Raw genomic sequence first — 26,842 nt, forward strand, 5'->3', positions numbered from 1 at the left:
TGTTAATCTGATTCTTAAGTCATTCTCTTCTCATGCAACAAGGAAGAGGAAATAGTAGAACCAATAAAGAAAGGAAGAACTATGTCAGAAGTGGGATTTGAACCCACGCCTCCAGAGGAGACTGCGACCAAAGACCACTCGGCCATCCTGACATATAGCTATCGCACTATTTTTAAGAAAAATGTAATATTATGAAGTGAAATTTGTGAATCTTGCACAAACTGGCTACTTTGTTTAGCTTATGGGATTGATTGGATCCTATTTTAATGTACCCAAGTGGGGTTTATGTTCATGACCAATACAAAGAACATGACATTGATCTCTTTGGTAGGTTTCAGGCCCCTATTTTTAAAGAGAAAACAGTGTGATCTTTTCTTGATACATAGCAAAATTGTCGATTGATTGATACATTTTTTTCCATGGTGGAATTGGAAACAGAATTTTGCAGAGAGTGTTCATCTAATTCTTAAGTCATTCTTTTTTCATGCAACAAGGAAGAAGAATTGAAGAACAAATAAGAAAAGAAAGAGTCCTGTCAGAAGTGGGATTTGAACCCACGCCTCCAGAGGAGACTGTAACCTGAACGCAGCGCCTTAGACCGCTCGGCCATCCTGACATATATCGCACTAATTTTTTTAAAAGTGATATAGTACGAAATCCCCTCTCTAACGATACAATGGTCATATTGTAGAAACTATTGATTTAAAGACTGTATCAATTGCTTTTCCATTCATTTTGAAAGTGGTTCTAATGTATAAAGTAGGATTTCTTTTCTCTTTTGAGGATTAGAATTCAAACGCCCAGAGTTTGTTTGCTGATGCATTTTCACTCACTGTTGAGTAAAATTTGTGAAGATTGCACAAACTGGCTACTTCCTTTAGCTTGTGGGATTCATTGGATTCTATAAAAATGAACCCAAGTGGGGTTTATTTTCATGACCAATGGCTTAGAAGAGCAGTTTTCTTAAGTTAGAAAAAGGCCTCCCAAATTCTTAATTTGGGAGGTATTTTATTTAGCAAAATATAAATCAAGAAGTATGGAGCAGACAATACAAAAAGCATGATATTGATGTCAGTGGTAGCTTTCAAGCCCTTTTTTGTACAAAGAATAGTGTGCTATTTTCTTTCTATATAAAAACATAATGGATTGATGCATTTTTGAATGGTGGAAATTGAAACAGAGTTTTGCAGTGGGTGTTAATCTGATTCTTAAGTCATTCTCTTCTCATGCAACAAGGAAGAGGAAATAGTAGAACCAATAAAGAAAGGAAGAACTATGTCAGAAGTGGGATTTGAACCCACGCCTCCAGAGGAGACTGCGACCTGAACGCAGCGCCATAGACCACTCGGCCATCCTGACATATACCTATCGCACTATTTTTAAGAAAAATGTTATATTATGAAGTGAAATTTGTGAATCTTGCACAAACTGGCTACTTTGTTTAGCTTATGGGATTGATTGGATCCTATTTTAATGTACCCAAGTGGGGTTTATGTTCATGACCAATACAAAGAACATGACATTGATCTCTTTGGTAGGTTTCAGGCCCCTATTTTGACAGAGAAAACAGTGTGATCTTTTCTTGATACATAGCAAAATTGTGGATTGATTGATACATTTTTTACATTGTGGATTTGGAAAGAGAATTTTGCAGACAGTGTTCATCTAATTCTTAAGTCATTCTTTTTTCATGCAACAAGGAAGAAGAATTGAAGAACAAATAAGAAAAGAAAGAGTCATGTCAGAAGTGGGATTTGAACCCATGCCTCCAGAGGAGACTGCGACCTGAACGCAGCGCCTTAGACCGCTCGGCCATCCTGACATATATCACACTAACTTTTTAAAAAGTGATATAGTACGAAATCCCCTCTCTAACGATACAATGGTCATATTGTAGAAACTATTGATTTAAAGACTGTATCAATTGCTTTTCCATTCATTTTGAAAGTGGTTCTAATGTATAAAGTAGGATTTATTTTCTCTTTTGAGGATTAGAATTCAAATGCCCAGAGTTTGTTTGCTGATGCATTTTCACTCACTGTTGAGTAAAATTTGTGAAGATTGCACAAACTGGCTACTTCCTTTAGCTTGTGGGATTCATTGGATTCTATTAAAATGAACCCAAGTGGGGTTTATTTTCATGACCAATGGCTTAGAAGATCAGTTTTCTTAAGTTAGAAAAAGGCCTCCCAAATTCTTAATTTGGGAGGTATTTTATTTAGCAAAATATAAATCAAGAAGTATGGAGCAGACAATACAAAAAGCATGATTTTGATGTCAGTGGTAGCTTTCAAGCCCTTTTTTGTACAAAGAATAGTGTGCTATTTTCTTTCTATATAAAAACATAATGGATTGATGCATTTTTGAATGGTGGAAATTGAAACAGAGTTTTGCAGTGGGTGTTAATCTGATTCTTAAGTCATTCTCTTCTCATGCAACAAGGAAGAGGAAATAGTAGAACCAATAAAGAAAGGAAGAACTATGTCAGAAGTGGGATTTGAACCCACGCCTCCAGAGGAGACTGCGACCTGAACGCAGCGCCATAGACCACTCGGCCATCCTGACATATACCTATCGCACTATTTTTAAGAAAAATTTTATATTATGAAGTGAAATTTGTGAATCTTGCACAAACTGGCTACTTTGTTTAGCTTATGGGATTGATTGGATCCTATTTTAATGTACCCAAGTGGGGTTTATGTTCATGACCAATACAAAGAACATGACATTGATCTCTTTGGTAGGTTTCAGGCCCCTATTTTGACAGAGAAAACAGTGTGATCTTTTCTTGATACATAGCAAAATTGTGGATTGATTGATACATTTTTTACATGGTGGAATTGTAAACAGAATTTTGCAGAGAGTGTTCATCTAATTCTTAAGTCATTCTTTTTTCATGCAACAAGGAAGAAGAATTGAAGATCAAATAAGAATAGAAAGAGTCATGTCAGAAGTGGGATTTGAACCCACGCCTCCAGAGGAGACTGCGACCTGAACGCAGCGCCTTAGACCGCTCGGCCATCCTGACATATATCACTCTAATTTTTTTTAAATGATATAGTACGAAATTCCCTCTCCAACGATACAATGGTCATATTGTAGAAACTATTGATTTAAAGACTGTATCAATTGCTTTTCCATTCATTTTGAAAGTGATTCTAATGTATAAAGTAGGATTTATTTTCTCTTTTGAGGATTAGAATTCAAATGCCCAGAGTTTGTTTGCTGATGCATTTTCACTCACTGTTGAGTAAAATTTGTGAAGATTGCACAAACTGGCTACTTCCTTTAGCTTGTGGGATTCATTGGATTCTATTAAAATGAACCCAAGTGGGGTTTATTTTCATGACCAATGGCTTAGAAGAGCAGTTTTCTTAAGTTAGAAAAAGGCCTCCCAAATTCTTAATTTGGGAGGTATTTTATTTAGCAAAATATAAATCAAGAAGTATGGAGCAGACAATACAAAAAGCATGATATTGATGTCAGTGGTAGCTTTCAAGCCCTTTTTTGTACAAAGAATAGTGTGCTATTTTCTTTCTATATAAAAACATAATGGATTGATGCATTTTTGAATGGTGGAAATTGAAACAGAGTTTTGCAGTGGGTGTTAATCTGATTCTTAAGTCATTCTCTTCTCATGCAACAAGGAAGAGGAAATAGTAGAACCAATAAAGAAAGGAAGAACTATGTCAGAAGTGGGATTTGAACCCACGCCTCCAGAGGAGACTGCGACCTGAACGCAGCGCCATAGACCACTCGGCCATCCTGACATATACCTATCGCACTATTTTTAAGAAAAATGTTATATTATGAAGTGAAATTTGTGAATCTTGCACAAACTGGCTACTTTGTTTAGCTTATGGGATTGATTGGATCCTATTTTAATGTACCCAAGTGGGGTTTATGTTCATGACCAATACAAAGAACATGACATTGATCTCTTTGGTAGGTTTCAGGCCCCTATTTTGACAGAGAAAACAGTGTGATCTTTTCTTGATACATAGCAAAATTGTGGATTGATTGATACATTTTTTACATTGTGGATTTGGAAAGAGAATTTTGCAGAGAGTGTTCATCTAATTCTTAAGTCATTCTTTTTTCATGCAACAAGGAAGAAGAATTGAAGAACAAATAAGAAAAGAAAGAGTCATGTCAGAAGTGGGATTTGAACCCATGCCTCCAGAGGAGACTGCGACCTGAACGCAGCGCCTTAGACCGCTCGGCCATCCTGACATATATCACACTAACTTTTTAAAAAGTGATATAGTACGAAATCCCCTCTCTAACGATACAATGGTCATATTGTAGAAACTATTGATTTAAAGACTGTATCAATTGCTTTTCCATTCATTTTGAAAGTGGTTCTAATGTATAAAGTAGGATTTATTTTCTCTTTTGAGGATTAGAATTCAAATGCCCAGAGTTTGTTTGCTGATGCATTTTCACTCACTGTTGAGTAAAATTTGTGAAGATTGCACAAACTGGCTACTTCCTTTAGCTTGTGGGATTCATTGGATTCTATTAAAATGAACCCAAGTGGGGTTTATTTTCATGACCAATGGCTTAGAAGATCAGTTTTCTTAAGTTAGAAAAAGGCCTCCCAAATTCTTAATTTGGGAGGTATTTTATTTAGCAAAATATAAATCAAGAAGTATGGAGCAGACAATACAAAAAGCATGATTTTGATGTCAGTGGTAGCTTTCAAGCCCTTTTTTGTACAAAGAATAGTGTGCTATTTTCTTTCTATATAAAAACATAATGGATTGATGCATTTTTGAATGGTGGAAATTGAAACAGAGTTTTGCAGTGGGTGTTAATCTGATTCTTAAGTCATTCTCTTCTCATGCAACAAGGAAGAGGAAATAGTAGAACCAATAAAGAAAGGAAGAACTATGTCAGAAGTGGGATTTGAACCCACGCCTCCAGAGGAGACTGCGACCTGAACGCAGCGCCATAGACCACTCGGCCATCCTGACATATACCTATCGCACTATTTTTAAGAAAAATTTTATATTATGAAGTGAAATTTGTGAATCTTGCACAAACTGGCTACTTTGTTTAGCTTATGGGATTGATTGGATCCTATTTTAATGTACCCAAGTGGGGTTTATGTTCATGACCAATACAAAGAACATGACATTGATCTCTTTGGTAGGTTTCAGGCCCCTATTTTGACAGAGAAAACAGTGTGATCTTTTCTTGATACATAGCAAAATTGTGGATTGATTGATACATTTTTTACATGGTGGAATTGTAAACAGAATTTTGCAGAGAGTGTTCATCTAATTCTTAAGTCATTCTTTTTTCATGCAACAAGGAAGAAGAATTGAAGATCAAATAAGAATAGAAAGAGTCATGTCAGAAGTGGGATTTGAACCCACGCCTCCAGAGGAGACTGCGACCTGAACGCAGCGCCTTAGACCGCTCGGCCATCCTGACATATATCACTCTAATTTTTTTTAAATGATATAGTACGAAATTCCCTCTCCAACGATACAATGGTCATATTGTAGAAACTATTGATTTAAAGACTGTATCAATTGCTTTTCCATTCATTTTGAAAGTGATTCTAATGTATAAAGTAGGATTTATTTTCTCTTTTGAGGATTAGAATTCAAATGCCCAGAGTTTGTTTGCTGATGCATTTTCACTCACTGTTGAGTAAAATTTGTGAAGATTGCACAAACTGGCTACTTCCTTTAGCTTGTGGGATTCATTGGATTCTATTAAAATGAACCCAAGTGGGGTTTATTTTCATGACCAATGGCTTAGAAGAGCAGTTTTCTTAAGTTAGAAAAAGGCCTCCCAAATTCTTAATTTGGGAGGTATTTTATTTAGCAAAATATAAATCAAGAAGTATGGAGCAGACAATACAAAAAGCATGATATTGATGTCAGTGGTAGCTTTCAAGCCCTTTTTTGTACAAAGAATAGTGTGCTATTTTCTTTCTATATAAAAACATAATGGATTGATGCATTTTTGAATGGTGGAAATTGAAACAGAGTTTTGCAGTGGGTGTTAATCTGATTCTTAAGTCATTCTCTTCTCATGCAACAAGGAAGAGGAAATAGTAGAACCAATAAAGAAAGGAAGAACTATGTCAGAAGTGGGATTTGAACCCACGCCTCCAGAGGAGACTGCGACCAAAGACCACTCGGCCATCCTGACATATAGCTATCACACTATTTTTAAGAAAAATGTAATATTATGAAGTGAAATTTGTGAATCTTGCACAAACTGGCTACTTTGTTTAGCTTATGGGATTGATTGGATCCTATTTTAATGTACCCAAGTGGGGTTTATGTTCATGACCAATACAAAGAACATGACATTGATCTCTTTGGTAGGTTTCAGGCCCCTATTTTTAAAGAGAAAACAGTGTGATCTTTTCTTGATACATAGCAAAATTGTCGATTGATTGATACATTTTTTTCCATGGTGGAATTGGAAACAGAATTTTGCAGAGAGTGTTCATCTAATTCTTAAGTCATTCTTTTTTCATGCAACAAGGAAGAAGAATTGAAGAACAAATAAGAAAAGAAAGAGTCCTGTCAGAAGTGGGATTTGAACCCACGCCTCCAGAGGAGACTGTAACCTGAACGCAGCGCCTTAGACCGCTCGGCCATCCTGACATATATCACACTAATTTTTTTAAAAGTGATATAGTACGAAATCCCCTCTCTAACGATACAATGGTCATATTGTAGAAACTATTGATTTAAAGACTGTATCAATTGCTTTTCCATTCATTTTGAAAGTGGTTCTAATGTATAAAGTAGGATTTCTTTTCTCTTTTGAGGATTAGAATTCAAACGCCCAGAGTTTGTTTGCTGATGCATTTTCACTCACTGTTGAGTAAAATTTGTGAAGATTGCACAAACTGGCTACTTCCTTTAGCTTGTGGGATTCATTGGATTCTATAAAAATGAACCCAAGTGGGGTTTATTTTCATGACCAATGGCTTAGAAGAGCAGTTTTCTTAAGTTAGAAAAAGGCCTCCCAAATTCTTAATTTGGGAGGTATTTTATTTAGCAAAATATAAATCAAGAAGTATGGAGCAGACAATACAAAAAGCATGATATTGATGTCAGTGGTAGCTTTCAAGCCCTTTTTTGTACAAAGAATAGTGTGCTATTTTCTTTCTATATAAAAACATAATGGATTGATGCATTTTTGAATGGTGGAAATTGAAACAGAGTTTTGCAGTGGGTGTTAATCTGATTCTTAAGTCATTCTCTTCTCATGCAACAAGGAAGAGGAAATAGTAGAACCAATAAAGAAAGGAAGAACTATGTCAGAAGTGGGATTTGAACCCACGCCTCCAGAGGAGACTGCGACCTGAACGCAGCGCCATAGACCACTCGGCCATCCTGACATATACCTATCGCACTATTTTTAAGAAAAATGTTATATTATGAAGTGAAATTTGTGAATCTTGCACAAACTGGCTACTTTGTTTAGCTTATGGGATTGATTGGATCCTATTTTAATGTACCCAAGTGGGGTTTATGTTCATGACCAATACAAAGAACATGACATTGATCTCTTTGGTAGGTTTCAGGCCCCTATTTTGACAGAGAAAACAGTGTGATCTTTTCTTGATACATAGCAAAATTGTGGATTGATTGATACATTTTTTACATTGTGGATTTGGAAAGAGAATTTTGCAGAGAGTGTTCATCTAATTCTTAAGTCATTCTTTTTTCATGCAACAAGGAAGAAGAATTGAAGAACAAATAAGAAAAGAAAGAGTCATGTCAGAAGTGGGATTTGAACCCATGCCTCCAGAGGAGACTGCGACCTGAACGCAGCGCCTTAGACCGCTCGGCCATCCTGACATATATCACACTAACTTTTTAAAAAGTGATATAGTACGAAATCCCCTCTCTAACGATACAATGGTCATATTGTAGAAACTATTGATTTAAAGACTGTATCAATTGCTTTTCCATTCATTTTGAAAGTGGTTCTAATGTATAAAGTAGGATTTATTTTCTCTTTTGAGGATTAGAATTCAAATGCCCAGAGTTTGTTTGCTGATGCATTTTCACTCACTGTTGAGTAAAATTTGTGAAGATTGCACAAACTGGCTACTTCCTTTAGCTTGTGGGATTCATTGGATTCTATTAAAATGAACCCAAGTGGGGTTTATTTTCATGACCAATGGCTTAGAAGATCAGTTTTCTTAAGTTAGAAAAAGGCCTCCCAAATTCTTAATTTGGGAGGTATTTTATTTAGCAAAATATAAATCAAGAAGTATGGAGCAGACAATACAAAAAGCATGATTTTGATGTCAGTGGTAGCTTTCAAGCCCTTTTTTGTACAAAGAATAGTGTGCTATTTTCTTTCTATATAAAAACATAATGGATTGATGCATTTTTGAATGGTGGAAATTGAAACAGAGTTTTGCAGTGGGTGTTAATCTGATTCTTAAGTCATTCTCTTCTCATGCAACAAGGAAGAGGAAATAGTAGAACCAATAAAGAAAGGAAGAACTATGTCAGAAGTGGGATTTGAACCCACGCCTCCAGAGGAGACTGCGACCTGAACGCAGCGCCATAGACCACTCGGCCATCCTGACATATACCTATCGCACTATTTTTAAGAAAAATTTTATATTATGAAGTGAAATTTGTGAATCTTGCACAAACTGGCTACTTTGTTTAGCTTATGGGATTGATTGGATCCTATTTTAATGTACCCAAGTGGGGTTTATGTTCATGACCAATACAAAGAACATGACATTGATCTCTTTGGTAGGTTTCAGGCCCCTATTTTGACAGAGAAAACAGTGTGATCTTTTCTTGATACATAGCAAAATTGTGGATTGATTGATACATTTTTTTCCATGGTGGAATTTGAAACAGAATTTTGCAGAGAGTGTTCATCTAATTCTTAAGTCATTCTTTTTTCATGCAACAAGGAAGAAGAATTGAAGAACAAATAAGAAAAGAAAGAGTCCTGTCAGAAGTGGGATTTGAACCCACGCCTCCAGAGGAGACTGTAACCTGAACGCAGCGCCTTAGACCGCTCGGCCATCCTGACATATATCACACTAATTTTTTTAAAAGTGATATAGTACGAAATCCCCTCTCTAACGATACAATGGTCATATTGTAGAAACTATTGATTTAAAGACTGTATCAATTGCTTTTCCATTCATTTTGAAAGTGGTTCTAATGTATAAAGTAGGATTTCTTTTCTCTTTTGAGGATTAGAATTCAAATGCCCAGAGTTTGTTTGCTGATGCATTTTCACTCACTGTTGAGTAAAATTTGTGAAGATTGCACAAACTGGCTACTTCCTTTAGCTTGTGGGATTCATTGGATTCTATAAAAATGAACCCAAGTGGGGTTTATTTTCATGACCAATGGCTTAGAAGAGCAGTTTTCTTAAGTTAGAAAAAGGCCTCCCAAATTCTTAATTTGGGAGGTATTTTATTTAGCAAAATATAAATCAAGAAGTATGGAGCAGACAATACAAAAAGCATGATATTGATGTCAGTGGTAGCTTTCAAGCCCTTTTTTGTACAAAGAATAGTGTGCTATTTTCTTTCTATATAAAAACATAATGGATTGATGCATTTTTGAATGGTGGAAATTGAAACAGAGTTTTGCAGTGGGTGTTAATCTGATTCTTAAGTCATTCTCTTCTCATGCAACAAGGAAGAGGAAATAGTAGAACCAATAAAGAAAGGAAGAACTATGTCAGAAGTGGGTTTTGAACCCACGCCTCCAGAGGAGACTGCGACCTGAAGGCAGTGCCATAGACCACTCGGCCATCCTGACATATACCTATCGCACTATTTTTAAGAAAAATGTTATATTATGAAGTGAAATTTGTGAATCTTGCACAAACTGGCTACTTTGTTTAGCTTATGGGATTGATTGGATCCTATTTTAATGTACCCAAGTGGGGTTTATGTTCATGACCAATACAAAGAACATGACATTGATCTCTTTGGTAGGTTTCAGGCCCCTATTTTGACAGAGAAAACAGTGTGATCTTTTCTTGATACATAGCAAAATTGTGGATTGATTGATACATTTTTTACATTGTGGAATTGGAAACATAATTTTGCAGAGAGTGTTCATCTAATTCTTAAGTCATTCTTTTTTCATGCAACAAGGAAGAAGAATTGAAGAACAAATAAGAAAAGAAAGAGTCCTGTCAGAAGTGGGATTTGAACCCACGCCTCCAGAGGAGACTGCAACCTGAACGCAGCGCCTTAGACCGCTCGGCCATCCTGACATATATCACACTAACTTTTTAAAAAGTGATATAGTACGAAATCCCCTCTCTAACGATACAATGGTCATATTGTAGAAACTATTGATTTAAAGACTGTATCAATTGCTTTTCCATTCATTTTGAAAGTGGTTCTAATGTATAAAGTAGGATTTATTTTCTCTTTTGAGGATTAGAATTCAAATGCCCAGAGTTTGTTTGCTGATGCATTTTCACTCACTGTTGAGTAAAATTTGTGAAGATTGCACAAACTGGCTACTTCCTTTAGCTTGTGGGATTCATTGGATTCTATTATAATAAACCCAAGTGGGGTTTATTTTCATGACCAATGGCTTAGAAGAGCAGTTTTCTTAAGTTAGAAAAATGCCTCCCAAATTCTTAATTTGGGAGGTATTTTATTTAGCAAAATATAAATCAAGAAGTATGAAGCAGACAATACAAAAAGCATGATATTGATGTCAGTGGTAGCTTTCAAGCCCTTTTTTGTACAAAGAATAGTGTGCTATTTTCTTTCTATATAAAAACATAATGGATTGATGCATTTTTGAATGGTGGAAATTGAAACAGAGTTTTGCAGTGGGTGTTAATCTGATTCTTAAGTCATTCTCTTCTCATGCAACAAGGAAGATGAAATAGTAGAACCAATAAAGAAAGGAAGAACTATGTCAGAAGTGGGATTTGAACCCACGCCTCCAGAGGAGACTGCGACCTGAACGCAGCGCCATAGACCTTGGCCATCCTGACATATACCTATCGCACTATTTTTAAGAAAAATTTAATATTATGAAGTGAAATTTGTGAATCTTGCACAAACTGGCTACTTTGTTTAGCTTATGGGATTGATTGGATCCTATTTTAATGTACCCAAGTGGGGTTTATGTTCATGACCAATACAAAGAACATGACATTGATCTCTTTGGTAGGTTTCAGGCCCCTATTTTGACAGAGAAAACAGTGTGATCTTTTCTTGATACATAGCAAAATTGTGGATTGATTGATACATTTTTTACATGGTGGAATTGGAAACAGAATTTTGCAGAGAGTGTTCATCTAATTCTTAAGTCATTCTTTTTTCATGCAACAAGGAAGAAGAATTGAAGAACAAATAAGAAAAGAAAGAGTCATGTCAGAAGTGGGATTTGAACCCACGCCTCTAGAGGAGACTGCGACCTGAACGCAGCGCCTTAGACCGCTCGGCCATCCTGACATATATCACACTAACTTTTTAAAAAGTGATATAGTACGAAATCCCCTCTCTAACGATACAATGGTCATATTGTAGAAACTATTGATTTAAAGACTGTATCAATTGCTTTTCCATTCATTTTGAAAGTGGTTCTAATGTATAAAGTAGGATTTATTTTCTCTTTTGAGGATTAGAATTCAAATGCCCAGAGTTTGTTTGCTGATGCATTTTCACTCACTGTTGAGTAAAATTTGTGAAGATTGCACAAACTGGCTACTTCCTTTAGATTGTGGGATTCATTGGATTCTATTAAAATGAACCCAAGTGGGGTTTATTTTCATGACCAATGGCTTAGAAGAGCAGTTTTCTTAAGTTAGAAAAAGGCCTCCCAAATTCTTAATTTGGGAGGTATTTTATTTAGCAAAATATAAATCAAGAAGTATGGAGCAGACAATACAAAAAGCATGATATTGATGTCAGTGGTAGCTTTCAAGCCCTTTTTTGTACAAAGAATAGTGTGCTATTTTCTTTCTATATAAAACATAATGGATTGATGCATTTTTGAATGGTGGAAATTGAAACAGAGTTTTGCAGTGGGTGTTAATCTGATTCTTAAGTCATTCTCTTCTCATGCAACAAGGAAGAGGAAATAGTAGAACCAATAAAGAAAGGAAGAACTATGTCAGAAGTGGGATTTGAACCCACGCCTCCAGAGGAGACTGCGACCTGAACGCAGCGCCATAGACCACTCGGCCATCCTGACATATACCTATCGCACTATTTTTAAGAAAAATTTTATATTATGAAGTGAAATTTGTGAATCTTGCACAAACTGGCTACTTTGTTTAGCTTATGGGATTGATTGGATCCTATTTTAATGTACCCAAGTGGGGTTTATGTTCATGACCAATACAAAGAACATGACATTGATCTCTTTGGTAGGTTTCAGGCCCCTATTTTGACAGAGAAAACAGTGTGATCTTTTCTTGATACATAGCAAAATTGTGGATTGATTGATACATTTTTTACATGGTGGAATTGGAAACAGAATTTTGCAGAGAGTGTTCATCTAATTCTTAAGTCATTCTTTTTTCATGCAACAAGGAAGAAGAATTGAAGAGCAAATAAGAATAGAAAGAGTCATGTCAGAAGTGGGATTTGAACCCACGCCTCCAGAGGAGACTGCGACCTGAACGCAGCGCCTTAGACAGCCCGGCCATCCTGACATATATCACATTAACTTTTTAAAAAGTGATATAGTACGAAATCCCCTCTCCAACGATACAATGGTCATATTGTAGATACTATTGATTTAAAGACTGTATCAATTGCTTTTCCTTTCATTTTGAAAGTGGTTCTAATGTATAAAGTAGGATTTATTTTCTCTTTTGAGGATTAGAATTCAAATGCCCAGAGTTTGTTTGCTGATGCATTTTCACTCACTGTTGAGTAAAATTTGTGAAGATTGCACAAACTGGCTACTTCCTTGAGCTTGTGGGATTCATTGGATTCTATTATAATGAACCCAAGTGGGGTTTATTTTCATGACCAATGGCTTAGAAGAGCAGTTTTCTTAAGTTAGAAAAAGGCCTCCCAAATTCTTAATTTGGGAGGTATTTTATTTAGCAAAATATAAATCAAGAAGTATGGAGCAGACAATACAAAAAGCATGATATTGATGTCAGTGGTAGCTTTCAAGCCCTTTTTTGTACAAAGAATAGTGTGCTATTTTCTTTCTATATAAAAACATAATGGATTGATGCATTTTTGAATGGTGGAAATTGAAACAGAGTTTTGCAGTGGGTGTTAATCTGATTCTTAAGTCATTCTCTTCTCATGCAACAAGGAAGAGGAAATAGTAGAACCAATAAAGAAAGGAAGAACTATGTCAGAAGTGGGATTTGAACCCACGCCTCCAGAGGAGACTGCGACCAAAGACCACTCGGCCATCCTGACATATAGCTATCGCACTATGTTTAAGAAAAATTTAATATTATGAAGTGAAATTTGTGAATCTTGCACAAACTGGCTACTTTGTTTAGCTTATGGGATTGATTGGATCCTATTTTAATGTACCCAAGTGGGGTTTATGTTCATGACCAATACAAAGAACATGACATTGATCTCTTTGGTAGGTTTCAGGCCCCTATTTTTAAAGAGAAAACAGTGTGATCTTTTCTTGATACATAGCAAAATTGTGAATTGATTGATACATTTTTTTCCATGGTGGAATTGGAAACAGAATTTTGCAGAGAGTGTTCATCTAATTCTTAAGTCATTCTTTTTTCATGCAACAAGGAAGAAGAATTGAAGAACAAATAAGAAAAGAAAGAGTCCTGTCAGAAGTGGGATTTGAACCCACGCCTCCAGAGGAGACTGCGACCTGAACGCAGCGCCTTAGACCGCTCGGCCATCCTGACATATATCACGCTAATTTTTTAAAAGTGATATAGTACGAAATCCCCTCTCCAACGATACAATGGTCATATTGTAGAAACTATTGATTTAAAGACTGTATCAATTGCTTTTCCATTCATTTTGAAAGTGGTTCTAATGTATAAAGTAGGATTTATTTTCTCTTTTGAGGATTAGAATTCAAATGCCCAGAGTTTGTTTGCTGATGCATTTTCACTCACTGTTGAGTAAAATTTGTGAAGATTGCACAAACTGGCTACTTCCTTTAGCTTGTGGGATTCATTGGATTCTATTATAATGAACCCAAGTGGGGTTTATTTTCATGACCAATGGCTTAGAAGAGCAGTTTTCTTAAGTTAGAAAAAGGCCTCCCAAATTCTTAATTTGGGAGGTATTTTATTTAGCAAAATATAAATCAAGAAGTATGGAGCAGACAATACAAAAAGCATGATATTGATGTCAGTGGTAGCTTTCAAGCCCTTTTTTGTACAAAGAATAGTGTGCTATTTTCTTTCTATATAAAAACATAATGGATTGATGCATTTTTGAATGGTGGAAATTGAAACAGAGTTTTGCAGTGGGTGTTAATCTGATTCTTAAGTCATTCTCTTCTCATGCAACAAGGAAGAAGAAATAGTAGAACCAATAAAGAAAGGAAGAACTATGTCAGAAGTGGGATTTGAACCCACGCCTCCAGAGGAGACTGCGACCTGAACGCAGCGCCATAGACCACTCGGCCATCCTGACATATACCTATCACACTATTTTTAAGAAAAATTTTATATTATGAAGTGAAATTTGTGAATCTTGCACAAACTGGCTACTTTGTTTAGCTTATGGGATTGATTGGATCCTATTTTAATGTACCCAAGTCGGGTTTATGTTCATGACCAATACAAAGAACATGACATTGATCTCTTTGGTAGGTTTCAGGCCCCTATTTTGACAGAGAAAACAGTGTGATCTTTTCTTGATACATAGCAAAATTGTGTATTGATTGATACATTTTTTACATGGTGGAATTGGAAACAGAATTTTGCAGAGAGTGTTCATCTAATTCTTAAGTCATTCTTTTTTCATGCAACAAGGAAGAAGAATTGAAGAACAAATAAGAAAAGAAAGAGTCATGTCAGAAGTGGGATTTGAACCCACGCCTCCAGAGGAGACTGCGACCTGAACGCAGCGCCTTAGACCGCTCGGCCATCCTGACATATATCACACTAATTTTTTAAAAGTGATATAGTACAAAATCCCCTCTCCAACGATACAATGGTCATATTGTAGAAACTATTGATTTAAAGACTGTATCAATTGCTTTTGCATTCATTTTGAAAGTGGTTCTAATGTATAAAGTAGGATTTATTTTCTCTTTTGAGGATTAGAATTCAAATGCCCAGAGTTTGTTTGCTGATGCATTTTCACTCACTGTTGAGTAAAATTTGTGAAGATTGCACAAACTGGCTACTTCCTTTAGCTTGTGGGATTCATTGGATTCTATTATAATGAACCCAAGTGGGGTTTATTTTCATGACCAATGGCTTAGAAGAGCAGTTTTCTTAAGTTAAAAAAAGGCCTCCCAAATTCTTAATTTGGGAGGTATTTTATTTAGCAAAATATAAATCAAGAAGTATGGAGCAGACAATACAAAAAGCATGATATTGATGTCAGTGGTAGCTTTCAAGCCCTTTTTTGTACAAAGAATAGTGTGCTATTTTCTTTCTATATAAAAACATAATGGATTGATGCATTTTTGAATAGTGGAAATTGAAACAGAGTTTTGCAGTGGGTGTTAATCTGATTCTTAAGTCATTCTCTTCTCATGCAACAAGGAAGAGGAAATAGTAGAACCAATAAAGAAAGGAAGAACTATGTCAGAAGTGGGATTTGAACCCACGCCTCCAGAGGAGACTGCGTCCTGAACGCAGCGCCAAAGACCACTCGGCCATCCTGACATATACCTATTGCACTATTTTTAAGAAAAATTTTATATTATGAAGTGAAATTTGTGAATCTTGCACAAACTGGCTACTTTGTTTAGCTTATGGGATTGATTGGATCCTATTTTAATGTACCCAAGTGGGGTTTATGTTCATGACCAATACAAAGAACATGACATTAATCTCTTTGGTAGGTTTCAGGCCCCTATTTTGACAGAGAAAACAGTGTGATCTTTTCTTGATACATAGCAAAATTGTGGATTGATTGATACATTTTTTACATGGTGGAATTGGAAACAGAATTTTGCAGAGAGTGTTCATCTAATTCTTAAGTCATTCTTTTTTTATGCAACAAGGAAGAAGAATTGAAGAACAAATAAGAAAAGAAAGAGTCATGTCAGAAGTGGGATTTGAACCCACGCCTCCAGAGGAGACTGCGACCTGAACGGAGCGCCTTAGACAGCTCGGCCATCCTGACATATATCACATTAACTTTTTAAAAAGTGATATAGTACGAAATCCCCTCTCCAACGATACAATGGTCATATTGTAGAAACTATTGATTTAAAGACTGTATCAATTGCTTTTCCTTTCATTTTGAAAGTGGTTCTAATGTATAAAGTAGGATTTATTTTCTCTTTTGAGGATTAGAATTCAAATGCCCAGAGTTTGTTTGCTGATGCATTTTCACTCACTGTTGAGTAAAATTTGTGAAGATTGCACAAACTGGCTACTTCCTTTAGCTTGTGGGATTCATTGGATTCTATTATAATGAACCCAAGTGGGGTTTATTTTCATGACCAATGGCTTAGAAGAGCAGTTTTCTTAAGTTAGAAAAATGCCTCCCAAATTCTTAATTTGGGAGGTATTTTATTTAGCAAAATATAAATCAAGAAGTATGAAGCAGACAATACAAAAAGCATGATATTTATGTCAGTGGTAGCTTTCAAGCCCTTTTTTGTACAAAGAATAGTGTGCTATTTTCTTTCTATATAAAAACATAATGGATTGATGCATTTTTGAATGGTGGAAATAGAAACAGAGTTTTGCAGTGGGTGTTAATCTGATTCTTAAGTCATTCTCTTCTCATGCAACAAGGAAGAGGAAATAGTAGAACCAATAAAGAAAGGAAGAACTATGTCAGAAGTGGGATTTGAACCCACGCCTCCAGAGGAGACTGCGTCCTGAACGCAGCGCCATAGACCACTCGGCCATCCTGACATATACCTATTGCACTATTTTTAAGAAAAATTTAATATTATGAAGTGAAATTTGTGAATCTTGCACAAACTGGCTACTTTGTTTAGCTTATGGGATTGATTGGATCCTATTTTAATGTACCCAAGTGGGGTTTATGTTCATGACCAATACAAAGAACATGACATTGATCGCTTTGGTAGGTTTCAGGCCCCTATTTTTAAAGAGAAAACAGTGTGATCTTTTCTTGATACATAGCAAAATTGTGGATTGATTGATACATTTTTTTCCATGGTGGAATTGGAAACAGAATTTTGCAGAGAGTGTTCATCTAATTCTTAAGTCATTCTTTTTTCATGCAACAAGGAAGAAGAATTGAAGAACAAATAAGAATAGATAGAGTCATGTCAGAAGTGGGATTTAAACCCACGCCTCCAGAGGAGACTGCGACCTGAACGCAGCGCCTTAGACCGCTCGGCCATCCTGACATACATCACATTAACTTTTTAAAAAGTGATATAGTACGAAATCCCCTCTCTAACGATACAATGGTCATATTGTAGAAACTATTGATTTAAAGACTGTATCAATTGCTTTTCCCTTCATTTTGAAAGTGGTTCTAATGTATAAAGTAGGATTTATTTTCTCTTTTGAGGATTAGAATTCAAATGCCCAGAGTTTGTTTGCTGATGCATTTTCACTCACTGTTGAGTAAAATTTGTGAAGATTGCACAAACTGGCTACTTCCTTTAGCTTGTGGGATTCATTGGATTCTATTATAATGAACCCAAGTGGGGTTTATTTTCATGACCAATGGCTTAGAAGAGCAGTTTCCTTAAGTTAGAAAAATGCCTCCCAAATTCTTAATTTGGGAGGTATTTTATTTAGCAAAATATAAATCAAGAAGTATGAAGCAGACAATACAAAAAGCATGATATTGATGACAGTGGTAGCTTTCAAGCCCTTTTTTGTACAAAGAATAGTGTGCTATTTTCTTTCTATATAAAAACATAATGGATTGATGCATTTTTGAATGGTGGAAATTGAAACAGAGTTTTGCAGTGGGTGTTAATCTGATTCTTAAGTCATTCTCTTCTCATGCAACAAGGAAGAGGAAATAGTAGAACCAATAAAGAAAGGAAGAACTATGTCAGAAGTGTGATTTGAACCCACGCCTCCAGAGGAGACTGCGACCTGAACGCAGCACCATAGACCACTCGACCATCCTGACATATACCTATCGCACTATTTTTAAGAAAAATTTTATATTATGAAGTGAAATTTGTGAATCTTGCACAAACTGGCTACTTTGTTTAGCTTATGGGATTGATTGGATCCTATTTTAATGTACCCAAGTGGGGTTTATGTTCATGACCAATACAAAGAACATGACATTGATCTCTTTGGTAGGTTTCAGGGCCCTATTTTTAAAGAGAAAACAGTGTGATCTTTTCTTGATACATAGCAAAATTGTGGATTGATTGATACATTTTTTTCCATGGTGGAATTGGAAACAGAATTTTGCAGAGAGTGTTCATCTAATTCTTAAGTCATTCTTTTTTCATGCAACAAGGAAGAAGAATTGAAGAACAAATAAGAAAAGAAAGAGTCATGTCAGAAGTGGGATTTGAACCCACGCCTCCAGAGGAGACTGCGACCTGAACGCAGCGCCTTTGACCGCTCGGCCATCCTGACATATATCACACTAATTTTTTAAAAGTGATATAGTACGAAATCCCCTCTCCAACGATACAATGGTCATATTGTAGATACTATTGATTTAAAGACTGTATCAATTGCTTTTCCATTCATTTTGAAAGTGGTTCTAATGTATAAAGTAGGATTTATTTTCTCTTTTGAGGATTAGAATTCAAATGCCCAGAGTTTGTTTGCTGATGCATTTTCACTCACTGTTGAGTAAAATTTGTGAAGATTGCACAAACTGGCTACTTCCTTTAGCTTGTGGGATTCATTAAATTCTATTATAATGAACCCAAGTGGGGTTTATTTTCATGACCAATGGCTTAGAAGAGCAGTTTTCTTAAGTTAGAAAAATTCGTCCCAAATTCTTAATTTGGGAGGTATTTTATTTAGCAAAATATAAATCAAGAAGTATGGAGCAGACAATACAAAAAGCATGATATTGATGTCAGTGGTAGCTTTCAAGCCCTTTTTTGTACAAAGAATAGTGTGCTATTTTCTTTCTATATAAAATCATAATGGATTGATGCATTTTTGAATGGTGGAAATTGAAACAGAGTTTTGCAATTTCCTGATTCTTAAGTCATTCTCTTCTCATGCAACAAGGAAGAGGAAATAGTAGAACCAATAAAGAACTATGTCAGAAGTGGGATTTGAACCCACGCCTCCAGAGGAGACTGCGACCTGAACGCAGCGCCATAGACCACTCGGCCATCCTGACATATACCTATCGCACTATTTTTAAGAAAAATTTTATATTATGAAGTGAAATTTGTGAATCCTGCACAAACTGGCTACTTTGTTTAGCTTATGGGATTGATTGGATCCTATTTTAATGTACCCAAGTGGGATTTATGTTCATGACCAATACAAAGAACATGACATTGATCTCTTTGGTAAGTTTCAGGCCCCTATTTTGACTAAGAAAACAGTGTGATCTTTTCTTGATACATAGCAAAATTGTGGATTGATTGATACATTTTTTACATGGTGGAATTGGAAACAGAATTTTGCAGAGAGTGTTCATCTAATTCTTAAGTCATTCTTTTTTCATGCAACAAGGAAGAAGAATTGAAGAACAAATAAGAATAGATAGAGTCATGTCAGAAGTGGGATTTGAACCCACGCCTCCAGAGGAGACTGCGAACTGAACACAGCGCCTTAGACCGCTCGGCCATCCTGACATATATCACACTAACTTTTTAAAAAGTGATATAGTACGAAATCCCCTCTCTAACGATACAATGGTCATATTGTAGAAACTATTGATTTAAAGACTGTATCAATTGCTTTTCCATTCATTTTGAAAGTGATTCTAATGTATAAAGTAGGTTTTATTTTCTCTTTTGAGGATTAGAATTCAAATGCCCAGAGTTTGTTTGCTGATGCATTTTCACTCACTGTTGAGTAAAATTTGTGAAGATTGCACAAACTGTCTATTTCCTTTAGCTTGTGGGATTCATTGGATTCTATTATAATGAACCCAAGTGGGGTTTATTTTCATGACCAATGGCTTAGAAGAGCAGTTTTCTTAAGTTAGAAAAATGCCTCCCAAATTCTTAATTTGGGAGGTATTTTATTTAGCGAAATATAAATCAAGAAGTATGGAGCAGATAATACAAAAAGCATGATATTGATGTCAGTGGTAGGTTTCAAGCCCTTATTTGTACAAAGAATAATGTGCTATTGTCTTGCTATATAAAAATATAATGGATTGATGCCTTTTTGAATGGTGGAAATTGAAACAGAGTTTTGCAGTGGGTGTTAATCTGATTCTTAAGTCATTCTCTTCTCATGCAAAAAGGAAAAGGAAATAGTAGAACCAATAAAGAAAGGAAGAACTATGTCAGAAGTGGGATTTGAACCTACGCCTCCAGAGGAGACTGCGACCAAAGACCACTCGGCCATCCTGACATATAGCTATCGCACTATGTTTAAGAAAAATTTAATATTATGAAGTGAAATTTGTGAATCTTGCACAAACTGGCTACTTTGTTTAGCTTATGGGATTGATTGGATCCTATTTTAATGTACCCAAGTGGGGTTTATGTTCATGACCAATACAAAGAACATGACATTGATCTCTTTGGTAGGTTTCAGGCCCCTATTTTTAAAGAGAAAACAGTGTGATCTTTTCTTGATACATAGCAAAATTGTGAATTGATTGATACATTTTTTTCCATGGTGGAATTGGAAACAGAATTTTGCAGAGAGTGTTCATCTAATTCTTAAGTCATTCTTTTTTCATGCAACAAGGAAGAAGAATTGAAGAACAAATAAGAAAAGAAAGAGTCCTGTCAGAAGTGGGATTTGAACCCACGCCTCCAGAGGAGACTGCGACCTGAACGCAGCGCCTTAGACCGCTCGGCCATCCTGACATATATCACGCTAATTTTTTAAAAGTGATATAGTACGAAATCCCCTCTCCAACGATACAATGGTCATATTGTAGAAACTATTGATTTAAAGACTGTATCAATTGCTTTTCCATTCATTTTGAAAGTGGTTCTAATGTATAAAGTAGGATTTATTTTCTCTTTTGAGGATTAGAATTCAAATGCCCAGAGTTTGTTTGCTGATGCATTTTCACTCACTGTTGAGTAAAATTTGTGAAGATTGCACAAACTGGCTACTTCCTTTAGCTTGTGGGATTCATTGGATTCTATTATAATGAACCCAAGTGGGGTTTATTTTCATGACCAATGGCTTAGAAGAGCAGTTTTCTTAAGTTAGAAAAAGGCCTCCCAAATTCTTAATTTGGGAGGTATTTTATTTAGCAAAATATAAATCAAGAAGTATGGAGCAGACAATACAAAAAGCATGATATTGATGTCAGTGGTAGCTTTCAAGCCCTTTTTTGTACAAAGAATAGTGTGCTATTTTCTTTCTATATAAAAACATAATGGATTGATGCATTTTTGAATGGTGGAAATTGAAACAGAGTTTTGCAGTGGGTGTTAATCTGATTCTTAAGTCATTCTCTTCTCATGCAACAAGGAAGAGGAAATAGTAGAACCAATAAAGAAAGGAAGAACTATGTCAGAAGTGGGATTTGAACCCACGCCTCCAGAGGAGACTGCGACCTGAACGCAGCGCCATAGACCACTCGGCCATCCTGACATATACCTATCACACTATTTTTAAGAAAAATTTTATATTATGAAGTGAAATTTGTGAATCTTGCACAAACTGGCTACTTTGTTTAGCTTATGGGATTGATTGGATCCTATTTTAATGTACCCAAGTCGGGTTTATGTTCATGACCAATACAAAGAACATGACATTGATCTCTTTGGTAGGTTTCAGGCCCCTATTTTGACAGAGAAAACAGTGTGATCTTTTCTTGATACATAGCAAAATTGTGTATTGATTGATACATTTTTTACATGGTGGAATTGGAAACAGAATTTTGCAGAGAGTGTTCATCTAATTCTTAAGTCATTCTTTTTTCATGCAACAAGGAAGAAGAATTGAAGAACAAATAAGAAAAGAAAGAGTCATGTCAGAAGTGGGATTTGAACCCACGCCTCCAGAGGAGACTGCGACCTGAACGCAGCGCCTTAGACCGCTCGGCCATCCTGACATATATCACACTAATTTTTTAAAAGTGATATAGTACAAAATCCCCTCTCCAACGATACAATGGTCATATTGTAGAAACTATTGATTTAAAGACTGTATCAATTGCTTTTGCATTCATTTTGAAAGTGGTTCTAATGTATAAAGTAGGATTTATTTTCTCTTTTGAGGATTAGAATTCAAATGCCCAGAGTTTGTTTGCTGATGCATTTTCACTCACTGTTGAGTAAAATTTGTGAAGATTGCACAAACTGGCTACTTCCTTTAGCTTGTGGGATTCATTGGATTCTATTATAATGAACCCAAGTGGGGTTTATTTTCATGACCAATGGCTTAGAAGAGCAGTTTTCTTAAGTTAAAAAAAGGCCTCCCAAATTCTTAATTTGGGAGGTATTTTATTTAGCAAAATATAAATCAAGAAGTATGGAGCAGACAATACAAAAAGCATGATATTGATGTCAGTGGTAGCTTTCAAGCCCTTTTTTGTACAAAGAATAGTGTGCTATATCTTTCTATATAAAAACATAATGGATTGATGCATTTTTGAATAGTGGAAATTGAAACAGAGTTTTGCAGTGGGTGTTAATCTGATTCTTAAGTCATTCTCTTCTCATGCAACAAGGAAGAGGAAATAGTAGAACCAATAAAGAAAGGAAGAACTATGTCAGAAGTGGGATTTGAACCCACGCCTCCAGAGGAGACTGCGTCCTGAACGCAGCGCCAAAGACCACTCGGCCATCCTGACATATACCTATTGCACTATTTTTAAGAAAAATTTTATATTATGAAGTGAAATTTGTGAATCTTGCACAAACTGGCTACTTTGTTTAGCTTATGGGATTGATTGGATCCTATTTTAATGTACCCAAGTGGGGTTTATGTTCATGACCAATACAAAGAACATGACATTAATCTCTTTGGTAGGTTTCAGGCCCCTATTTTGACAGAGAAAACAGTGTGATCTTTTCTTGATACATAGCAAAATTGTGGATTGATTGATACATTTTTTACATGGTGGAATTGGAAACAGAATTTTGCAGAGAGTGTTCATCTAATTCTTAAGTCATTCTTTTTTTATGCAACAAGGAAGAAGAATTGAAGAACAAATAAGAAAAGAAAGAGTCATGTCAGAAGTGGGATTTGAACCCACGCCTCCAGAGGAGACTGCGACCTGAACGGAGCGCCTTAGACAGCTCGGCCATCCTGACATATATCACATTAACTTTTTAAAAAGTGATATAGTACGAAATCCCCTCTCCAACGATACAATGGTCATATTGTAGAAACTATTGATTTAAAGACTGTATCAATTGCTTTTCCTTTCATTTTGAAAGTGGTTCTAATGTATAAAGTAGGATTTATTTTCTCTTTTGAGGATTAGAATTCAAATGCCCAGAGTTTGTTTGCTGATGCATTTTCACTCACTGTTGAGTAAAATTTGTGAAGATTGCACAAACTGGCTACTTCCTTTAGCTTGTGGGATTCATTGGATTCTATTATAATGAACCCAAGTGGGGTTTATTTTCATGACCAATGGCTTAGAAGAGCAGTTTTCTTAAGTTAGAAAAATGCCTCCCAAATTCTTAATTTGGGAGGTATTTTATTTAGCAAAATATAAATCAAGAAGTATGAAGCAGACAATACAAAAAGCATGATATTTATGTCAGTGGTAGCTTTCAAGCCCTTTTTTGTACAAAGAATAGTGTGCTATTTTCTTTCTATATAAAAACATAATGGATTGATGCATTTTTGAATGGTGGAAATAGAAACAGAGTTTTGCAGTGGGTGTTAATCTGATTCTTAAGTCATTCTCTTCTCATGCAACAAGGAAGAGGAAATAGTAGAACCAATAAAGAAAGGAAGAACTATGTCAGAAGTGGGATTTGAACCCACGCCTCCAGAGGAGACTGCGTCCTGAACGCAGCGCCATAGACCACTCGGCCATCCTGACATATACCTATTGCACTATTTTTAAGAAAAATTTAATATTATGAAGTGAAATTTGTGAATCTTGCACAAACTGGCTACTTTGTTTAGCTTATGGGATTGATTGGATCCTATTTTAATGTACCCAAGTGGGGTTTATGTTCATGACCAATACAAAGAACATGACATTGATCGCTTTGGTAGGTTTCAGGCCCCTATTTTTAAAGAGAAAACAGTGTGATCTTTTCTTGATACATAGCAAAATTGTGGATTGATTGATACATTTTTTTCCATGGTGGAATTGGAAACAGAATTTTGCAGAGAGTGTTCATCTAATTCTTAAGTCATTCTTTTTTCATGCAACAAGGAAGAAGAATTGAAGAACAAATAAGAATAGATAGAGTCATGTCAGAAGTGGGATTTAAACCCACGCCTCCAGAGGAGACTGCGACCTGAACGCAGCGCCTTAGACCGCTCGGCCATCCTGACATACATCACATTAACTTTTTAAAAAGTGATATAGTACGAAATCCCCTCTCTAACGATACAATGGTCATATTGTAGAAACTATTGATTTAAAGACTGTATCAATTGCTTTTCCCTTCATTTTGAAAGTGGTTCTAATGTATAAAGTAGGATTTATTTTCTCTTTTGAGGATTAGAATTCAAATGCCCAGAGTTTGTTTGCTGATGCATTTTCACTCACTGTTGAGTAAAATTTGTGAAGATTGCACAAACTGGCTACTTCCTTTAGCTTGTGGGATTCATTGGATTCTATTATAATGAACCCAAGTGGGGTTTATTTTCATGACCAATGGCTTAGAAGAGCAGTTTTCTTAAGTTAGAAAAAGGCCTCCCAAATTCTTAATTTGGGAGGTATTTTATTTAGCAAAATATAAATCAAGAAGTATGGAGCAGATAATACAAAAAGCATGATATTGATGTCAGTGGTAGGTTTCAAGCCCTTATTTGTACAAAGAATAGTGTGCTATTTTCTTGCTATATAAAAATATAATGGATTGATGCCTTTTTGAATGGTGGAAATTGAAACAGAGTTTTGCAGTGGGTGTTAATCTGATTCTTAAGTCATTCTCTTCTCATGCAATAAGGAAGAGGAAATAGTAGAACCAATAAAGAAAGGAAGAACTATGTCAGAAGTGGGATTTGAACCCACGCCTCCAAAGGAGACTGCGACCTGAACAGTGTGATCTTTTCTTGATACTTAGCAAAAGTGTGGATTGATTGACCAAAGACCACTCGGCCATCCTGACATATACCTATCGCACTATTTTTAAGAAAAATTTTATATTATGAAGTGAAATTTGTGAATCTTGCACAAACTGGCTACTTTGTTTAGCTTATGGGATTGATTGGATCCTATTTTAATGTACCCAAGTGGGGTTTATGTTCATGACCAATACAAAGAACATGACATTGATCTCTTTGGTAGGTTTCAGGCCCCTATTTTTAAAGAGGAAACAGTGTGATCTTTTCTTGATACATAGCAAAATTGTGGATTGATTGATACATTTTTTTCGGTTGTGGAATTGGAAACAGAATTTTGCAGAGAGTGTTCATCTAATTCTTAAGTCATTCTTTTTTCATTCAACAAGGAAGAAGAATTGAAGAACAAATAAGAAAAGAAAGAGTCCTGTCAGAAGTGGGATTTGAACCCACGCCTCCAGAGGAGACTGCGACCTGAACGCAGCGCCTTAGACCGCTCGGCCATCCTGACATATATCACGCTAATTTTTTAAAAGTGATATAGTACGAAATCCCCTCTCCAACGATACAATGGTCATATTGTAGAAACGATTGATTTAAAGACTGTATCAATTGCTTTTCCATTCATTTTGAAAGTGGTTCTAATGTATAAAGTAGGATTTATTTTCTCTTTTGAGGATTAGAATTCAAATGCCCAGAGTTTGTTTGCTGATGCATTTTCACTCACTGTTGAGTAAAATTTGTGAAGATTGCACAAACTGGCTACTTCCTTTAGCTTGTGGGATTCATTGGATTCTATTATAATGAACCCAAGTGGGGTTTATTTTCATGACCAATGGCTTAGAAGAGCAGTTTTCTTAAGTTAGAAAAAGGCCTCCCAAATTCTTAATTTGGGAGGTATTTTATTTAGCAAAATATAAATCAAGAAGTATGGAGCAGACAATACAAAAAGCATGATATTGATGTCAGTGGTAGCTTTCAAGCCCTTTTTTGTACAAAGAATAGTGTGCTATTTTCTTTCTATATAAAAACATAATGGATTGATGCATTTTTGAATGGTGGAAATTGAAACAGAGTTTTGCAGTGGGTGTTAATCTGATTCTTAAGTCATTCTCTTCTCATGCAACAAGGAAGAGGAAATAGTAGAACCAATAAAGAAAGGAAGAACTATGTCAGAAGTGGGATTTGAACCCACGCCTCCAGAGGAGACTGCGTCCTGAACGCAGCGCCAAAGACCACTCGGCCATCCTGACATATACCTATTGCACTATTTTTAAGAAAAATTTTATATTATGAAGTGAAATTTGTGAATCTTGCACAAACTGGCTACTTTGTTTAGCTTATGGGATTGATTGGATCCTATTTTAATGTACCCAAGTGGGGTTTATGTTCATGACCAATACAAAGAACATGACATTAATCTCTTTGG

At 35.8% G+C, this 26,842-nt stretch overlaps 37 non-coding genes across 37 annotated transcripts; all 37 read right to left on the reverse strand.

Moving 5' to 3' along the window:
• Positions 1 to 533: 533 nt before the first annotated feature.
• Positions 534 to 616, reverse strand: TRNAL-CAG (transfer RNA leucine (anticodon CAG)). Its single transcript has one exon. It is a non-coding gene; the product is annotated as a tRNA-Leu (tRNA).
• A 660-nt stretch (positions 617 to 1,276) lies between these two features.
• TRNAL-CAG (transfer RNA leucine (anticodon CAG)) lies at positions 1,277 to 1,359 on the reverse strand. The gene has a single exon. It is a non-coding gene; the product is annotated as a tRNA-Leu (tRNA).
• Positions 1,360 to 1,739: 380 nt separating this feature from the next.
• Positions 1,740 to 1,822, reverse strand: TRNAL-CAG (transfer RNA leucine (anticodon CAG)). Its single transcript has one exon. It is a non-coding gene; the product is annotated as a tRNA-Leu (tRNA).
• A 660-nt stretch (positions 1,823 to 2,482) lies between these two features.
• On the reverse strand, positions 2,483 to 2,565 carry TRNAL-CAG (transfer RNA leucine (anticodon CAG)). Its single transcript has one exon. It is a non-coding gene; the product is annotated as a tRNA-Leu (tRNA).
• A 380-nt stretch (positions 2,566 to 2,945) lies between these two features.
• TRNAL-CAG (transfer RNA leucine (anticodon CAG)) lies at positions 2,946 to 3,028 on the reverse strand. Its single transcript has one exon. It is a non-coding gene; the product is annotated as a tRNA-Leu (tRNA).
• A 659-nt stretch (positions 3,029 to 3,687) lies between these two features.
• On the reverse strand, positions 3,688 to 3,770 carry TRNAL-CAG (transfer RNA leucine (anticodon CAG)). Its single transcript has one exon. It is a non-coding gene; the product is annotated as a tRNA-Leu (tRNA).
• Positions 3,771 to 4,150: 380 nt separating this feature from the next.
• Positions 4,151 to 4,233, reverse strand: TRNAL-CAG (transfer RNA leucine (anticodon CAG)). The gene has a single exon. It is a non-coding gene; the product is annotated as a tRNA-Leu (tRNA).
• Positions 4,234 to 4,893: 660 nt separating this feature from the next.
• Positions 4,894 to 4,976, reverse strand: TRNAL-CAG (transfer RNA leucine (anticodon CAG)). Its single transcript has one exon. It is a non-coding gene; the product is annotated as a tRNA-Leu (tRNA).
• A 380-nt stretch (positions 4,977 to 5,356) lies between these two features.
• Positions 5,357 to 5,439, reverse strand: TRNAL-CAG (transfer RNA leucine (anticodon CAG)). The gene has a single exon. It is a non-coding gene; the product is annotated as a tRNA-Leu (tRNA).
• Positions 5,440 to 6,549: 1,110 nt separating this feature from the next.
• TRNAL-CAG (transfer RNA leucine (anticodon CAG)) lies at positions 6,550 to 6,632 on the reverse strand. Its single transcript has one exon. It is a non-coding gene; the product is annotated as a tRNA-Leu (tRNA).
• A 660-nt stretch (positions 6,633 to 7,292) lies between these two features.
• On the reverse strand, positions 7,293 to 7,375 carry TRNAL-CAG (transfer RNA leucine (anticodon CAG)). The gene has a single exon. It is a non-coding gene; the product is annotated as a tRNA-Leu (tRNA).
• A 380-nt stretch (positions 7,376 to 7,755) lies between these two features.
• On the reverse strand, positions 7,756 to 7,838 carry TRNAL-CAG (transfer RNA leucine (anticodon CAG)). The gene has a single exon. It is a non-coding gene; the product is annotated as a tRNA-Leu (tRNA).
• Positions 7,839 to 8,498: 660 nt separating this feature from the next.
• TRNAL-CAG (transfer RNA leucine (anticodon CAG)) lies at positions 8,499 to 8,581 on the reverse strand. Its single transcript has one exon. It is a non-coding gene; the product is annotated as a tRNA-Leu (tRNA).
• A 381-nt stretch (positions 8,582 to 8,962) lies between these two features.
• Positions 8,963 to 9,045, reverse strand: TRNAL-CAG (transfer RNA leucine (anticodon CAG)). Its single transcript has one exon. It is a non-coding gene; the product is annotated as a tRNA-Leu (tRNA).
• A 660-nt stretch (positions 9,046 to 9,705) lies between these two features.
• TRNAL-CAG (transfer RNA leucine (anticodon CAG)) lies at positions 9,706 to 9,788 on the reverse strand. The gene has a single exon. It is a non-coding gene; the product is annotated as a tRNA-Leu (tRNA).
• A 380-nt stretch (positions 9,789 to 10,168) lies between these two features.
• On the reverse strand, positions 10,169 to 10,251 carry TRNAL-CAG (transfer RNA leucine (anticodon CAG)). The gene has a single exon. It is a non-coding gene; the product is annotated as a tRNA-Leu (tRNA).
• Positions 10,252 to 11,372: 1,121 nt separating this feature from the next.
• Positions 11,373 to 11,455, reverse strand: TRNAL-CAG (transfer RNA leucine (anticodon CAG)). The gene has a single exon. It is a non-coding gene; the product is annotated as a tRNA-Leu (tRNA).
• Positions 11,456 to 12,114: 659 nt separating this feature from the next.
• TRNAL-CAG (transfer RNA leucine (anticodon CAG)) lies at positions 12,115 to 12,197 on the reverse strand. The gene has a single exon. It is a non-coding gene; the product is annotated as a tRNA-Leu (tRNA).
• A 380-nt stretch (positions 12,198 to 12,577) lies between these two features.
• On the reverse strand, positions 12,578 to 12,660 carry TRNAL-CAG (transfer RNA leucine (anticodon CAG)). Its single transcript has one exon. It is a non-coding gene; the product is annotated as a tRNA-Leu (tRNA).
• Positions 12,661 to 13,771: 1,111 nt separating this feature from the next.
• On the reverse strand, positions 13,772 to 13,854 carry TRNAL-CAG (transfer RNA leucine (anticodon CAG)). The gene has a single exon. It is a non-coding gene; the product is annotated as a tRNA-Leu (tRNA).
• Positions 13,855 to 14,513: 659 nt separating this feature from the next.
• TRNAL-CAG (transfer RNA leucine (anticodon CAG)) lies at positions 14,514 to 14,596 on the reverse strand. The gene has a single exon. It is a non-coding gene; the product is annotated as a tRNA-Leu (tRNA).
• Positions 14,597 to 14,976: 380 nt separating this feature from the next.
• On the reverse strand, positions 14,977 to 15,059 carry TRNAL-CAG (transfer RNA leucine (anticodon CAG)). Its single transcript has one exon. It is a non-coding gene; the product is annotated as a tRNA-Leu (tRNA).
• Positions 15,060 to 15,718: 659 nt separating this feature from the next.
• Positions 15,719 to 15,801, reverse strand: TRNAL-CAG (transfer RNA leucine (anticodon CAG)). The gene has a single exon. It is a non-coding gene; the product is annotated as a tRNA-Leu (tRNA).
• A 1,123-nt stretch (positions 15,802 to 16,924) lies between these two features.
• Positions 16,925 to 17,007, reverse strand: TRNAL-CAG (transfer RNA leucine (anticodon CAG)). Its single transcript has one exon. It is a non-coding gene; the product is annotated as a tRNA-Leu (tRNA).
• Positions 17,008 to 17,388: 381 nt separating this feature from the next.
• TRNAL-CAG (transfer RNA leucine (anticodon CAG)) lies at positions 17,389 to 17,471 on the reverse strand. Its single transcript has one exon. It is a non-coding gene; the product is annotated as a tRNA-Leu (tRNA).
• Positions 17,472 to 18,131: 660 nt separating this feature from the next.
• TRNAL-CAG (transfer RNA leucine (anticodon CAG)) lies at positions 18,132 to 18,214 on the reverse strand. The gene has a single exon. It is a non-coding gene; the product is annotated as a tRNA-Leu (tRNA).
• A 381-nt stretch (positions 18,215 to 18,595) lies between these two features.
• Positions 18,596 to 18,678, reverse strand: TRNAL-CAG (transfer RNA leucine (anticodon CAG)). The gene has a single exon. It is a non-coding gene; the product is annotated as a tRNA-Leu (tRNA).
• Positions 18,679 to 19,322: 644 nt separating this feature from the next.
• On the reverse strand, positions 19,323 to 19,405 carry TRNAL-CAG (transfer RNA leucine (anticodon CAG)). Its single transcript has one exon. It is a non-coding gene; the product is annotated as a tRNA-Leu (tRNA).
• Positions 19,406 to 19,785: 380 nt separating this feature from the next.
• On the reverse strand, positions 19,786 to 19,868 carry TRNAL-CAG (transfer RNA leucine (anticodon CAG)). The gene has a single exon. It is a non-coding gene; the product is annotated as a tRNA-Leu (tRNA).
• A 1,111-nt stretch (positions 19,869 to 20,979) lies between these two features.
• TRNAL-CAG (transfer RNA leucine (anticodon CAG)) lies at positions 20,980 to 21,062 on the reverse strand. The gene has a single exon. It is a non-coding gene; the product is annotated as a tRNA-Leu (tRNA).
• Positions 21,063 to 21,721: 659 nt separating this feature from the next.
• Positions 21,722 to 21,804, reverse strand: TRNAL-CAG (transfer RNA leucine (anticodon CAG)). The gene has a single exon. It is a non-coding gene; the product is annotated as a tRNA-Leu (tRNA).
• A 380-nt stretch (positions 21,805 to 22,184) lies between these two features.
• On the reverse strand, positions 22,185 to 22,267 carry TRNAL-CAG (transfer RNA leucine (anticodon CAG)). The gene has a single exon. It is a non-coding gene; the product is annotated as a tRNA-Leu (tRNA).
• A 658-nt stretch (positions 22,268 to 22,925) lies between these two features.
• TRNAL-CAG (transfer RNA leucine (anticodon CAG)) lies at positions 22,926 to 23,008 on the reverse strand. The gene has a single exon. It is a non-coding gene; the product is annotated as a tRNA-Leu (tRNA).
• A 1,123-nt stretch (positions 23,009 to 24,131) lies between these two features.
• TRNAL-CAG (transfer RNA leucine (anticodon CAG)) lies at positions 24,132 to 24,214 on the reverse strand. Its single transcript has one exon. It is a non-coding gene; the product is annotated as a tRNA-Leu (tRNA).
• A 381-nt stretch (positions 24,215 to 24,595) lies between these two features.
• Positions 24,596 to 24,678, reverse strand: TRNAL-CAG (transfer RNA leucine (anticodon CAG)). The gene has a single exon. It is a non-coding gene; the product is annotated as a tRNA-Leu (tRNA).
• Positions 24,679 to 25,841: 1,163 nt separating this feature from the next.
• Positions 25,842 to 25,924, reverse strand: TRNAL-CAG (transfer RNA leucine (anticodon CAG)). The gene has a single exon. It is a non-coding gene; the product is annotated as a tRNA-Leu (tRNA).
• A 659-nt stretch (positions 25,925 to 26,583) lies between these two features.
• TRNAL-CAG (transfer RNA leucine (anticodon CAG)) lies at positions 26,584 to 26,666 on the reverse strand. The gene has a single exon. It is a non-coding gene; the product is annotated as a tRNA-Leu (tRNA).
• Positions 26,667 to 26,842: the final 176 nt, after the last annotated feature.

This window comes from Crinia signifera, chromosome 1 (genome assembly GCF_055691185.1).
Source record: "Crinia signifera chromosome 1, ASM5569118v1, whole genome shotgun sequence".
In the NCBI taxonomy this organism is placed as follows: Eukaryota; Metazoa; Chordata; class Amphibia; order Anura; family Myobatrachidae; genus Crinia; species Crinia signifera.